Source organism: Mus pahari, chromosome 14, assembly GCF_900095145.1.
Source record: "Mus pahari chromosome 14, PAHARI_EIJ_v1.1, whole genome shotgun sequence".
NCBI classification, from domain to species: domain Eukaryota; kingdom Metazoa; phylum Chordata; class Mammalia; order Rodentia; family Muridae; genus Mus; species Mus pahari.
In genome coordinates this window covers 29,991,508-29,994,356 of record NC_034603.1, presented here as the reverse complement: position 1 = coordinate 29,994,356, position 2,849 = coordinate 29,991,508, and the positions used below count along the sequence as shown (strand labels likewise).

Sequence of the window (2,849 nt, the reverse complement as noted above, 5' to 3'; positions counted from 1 at the left end):
AAAAAAAAAAAGGATGAAAAAGAGAAGCCATGAAGCATTAGTATGAATAAGAATAATAATTCATCATAAATGCCTATGTTATCTTCTGAAAGAGAGTACGTACCATATGCTAACATAGTCTGGTTATCAGTAATGCTAATGACTGGAGCAACAGGCCAGCTGCGAACCACCAGTGGTCATGGCACAGGCAAGAAGGTTGCTGGGTGCTGCTAGCACTAGCAGCTTCTAAGCCATGCCAGCAGCAGCCTGGGCAGTCTGTAGGCAGCTTCTGCCAGACAGACTTCAAGGAACAGCTCATTCTTCTGTCCAAAGCACAGAAGATGATAGGAAGTTCCCAGCAGCATGATTCTGAACAGCACAAGCCTAATGACAGGGGGGAGGAAAACGTCATAGCAAAGCCACTTGCCAACACTAAAGAAAACGTTCCTGCTTGATCAACCAAACAAGCCAAACATGCCTTTTAGGTGAGATTTTGTTCCTGGGGTTGGGACTGGGTTTTTTCCTGTTGTTGTTATCTTGTTGTTACTGTTTGTTTGAGACAGGGTCTTGCCATGTAGCACAGGCTGGCCCCAAACTCATCCTCTTCCCTAAGCCTGGAATGCTGAAATTACAGTCACGAGCCACCATACATAGCTCCAAAAAAAATGTTCATTTTCAAGTATTACAGGATTTTAGTGAGAAAGTCCAGCAAAATAATAATGTGCTGGGGATTTTCAAGAAGGAAACCTACATGGTCCTATCAATGCATGTTGTACAAAAGCATGGGGGAGGGGAACCCAGCCTCCCCTGACTTTTAACGTCTAAGAAATCAGGTATGAATAGAAATACATTTAACACAACAAAGTCCAGTTACAGAAAAGACAGGGGAACATTTCCCTAAAACCAAACACGACAAAAATGTCCCATGGTGCTTCTTAACAAACAATAAAGTTATCTATCTACCCAACACATCCACAGATCAGCTTTAAAACTACTACTAAAATAGTAATGATGCGGGCTTCAGAAGGGGCCGCAGAGTTGGCTCTAAAAATGCTTTCTTTGGCCAAGTGTGGTGGCTCACTCCTGAAATTCCCAATGCTCAGAGGGTGGAAGGAGGAAGGTCCAGCCTGGGCCACATAGCACTTCCAGGCCAGCCAGAACTGCCTAGGGAGACACTATAAGCAAACTTGATGGCTTTGAGTTAATCATGCAAAGCTATTTTCCTTAGACTAAGGTATTAGGACCGTAAGGTATTACGGTCTCCACCCCCCAACTCCGTTTTAAACGATGAAATAACACAGTGTTTGAAACTGGATAACCAAATCGTATGAAACCAAAAACTGATCAGAAGGGTTCGGTCATGACTTCACTAAAAAACACTTTATCTCTCGCCTCCAGCCACTGCAGTTACTAATGGATACCCATGTCAACCAGTTCGACATAATTCATCCGATAGAGGGCAAGGAAGAGCACCTTCAGTGGGATTTTTTTTTCCCCCAAAGCGTATACTGCTTATTATATAAACTTGCGTGCTGGCGTATGGAGCTCCCACATAATCAAACTAAGATATTCAGAGTCAAACTTGTTTGTTTGTTTGTCTGTTTTTGTTTTTTTTAAAGCTCATAAAACTAATTTTGTTCCAAGGGCGTTAAGGAAAAGAGATCGGCACTGTTGCGCTCACGCTAGCCTGCGCACAGCGGGGACACGCACCAGCATCCGCACAGTTCCCCGCGCTCCTAGGCGTCCTGGAAACCCTCAGCCCAAGCTCTAGGCGACCACCTGGGCAGGACAGGGATGCAGCGGCTCTGTGGACGAACACTCAGGGGCACTCCAGTCCCGCCGGAGCGCACGCACCTGTCCCGGGGGCTGGGGCTCCCCAGGGCCACAGCCAGCCGAGCCACCTGGTCCCCGTGCCAGGCTGCTGAGCCAAACCCGCGGCCCGAGGGGAGGGCCGGCCACCTGCGGTCCCCACCTGCAGCGCGGTCCCTGCGCTGCCCGCCGCCTGGGTACCCAGGACCGCAGCGCGTCTTTCCAGAAGGGCACCCCACGTCCCCGAGCCAAGACTCCGGCACTGCGTTTTGTTCGCCAGACTTGAGAAAAGGCAGCTGAGAAACAGAGGACCGAGCAGCCTGTACCCCAACTCACCTGCCGAGGTTCTCTCGCACCGGACTCCCGCTCCGCCGCAGCCCGCAGCTACCGCGGCTTTCCTAGCTCACGGATGCTCTGGGGAAGGTCCTAGCGATCCCGCGGGCGCCTTCCCGCTGGCCACGTCCAGGGGGCGCCCGCGCGCCAGTGCGGGGCTTTCTGGGAGATGTAGTCCATGACCCTCTATTCTCATCTAGCCGTTTCTTTCCGGAAGTTTTCCTTCTGTTCTCACCGGCTCAACCTCCATTGATGGGCAGTCGATGATGGAGCATCTCACTGGGGAAGAAAAAGGATCCCTCTCGCCACTTTAGACTATTGTTCTATTTTTTTTTGGGGGGGGGGTAGTTGTCAAGATATGGTTTCTCCATGTAGTTCTGTCTGTCCTGTCCTAGAACTCACTTTATAGACCAGGCTAGCCTAGAATTCAGAGAGATCCACCTGCTTCTGCCCTCTGAGTGCTGGGATTAAAGGCCCACCACCACCTGGTCTCTCTCTCTCTCCCCCTCCCTTCTTCCCTCTCCCTCTCCCCCTCCCCTCCCTCCCTCTCTCCCCCTTCCTTCCTCCCTCTCCCCCTCCCCTCTCTCCTCCTTTCCCTCCCTCTCACCCCTACCCACCATACAGGATTTCTCGGCATAGCCCTGGATGTCCTGGAACTCGCTCTGCAGACCAAGCTGGCCTCGAACTCACAGGGATCCTCCTGCCTCTGCCTCCCAAGTGCTGGGATT

General features: G+C 51.1%; 1 protein-coding gene across 3 annotated transcripts in view; it reads right to left on the bottom strand.

Moving 5' to 3' along the window:
• Positions 1-2,191, bottom strand: part of Specc1 (sperm antigen with calponin homology and coiled-coil domains 1) — a 267,085-nt gene extending 264,894 nt beyond the window's left edge. For all 3 annotated transcript variants that reach the window (XR_003845145.1, XM_021212939.2, XM_021212940.2), the window contains exon 1: positions 2,125-2,191. The gene's annotated coding sequence lies outside the window, so the exon portion shown is untranslated. The remainder of the gene's footprint in view (positions 1-2,124) is intronic.
• Positions 2,192-2,849: the final 658 nt, after the last annotated feature.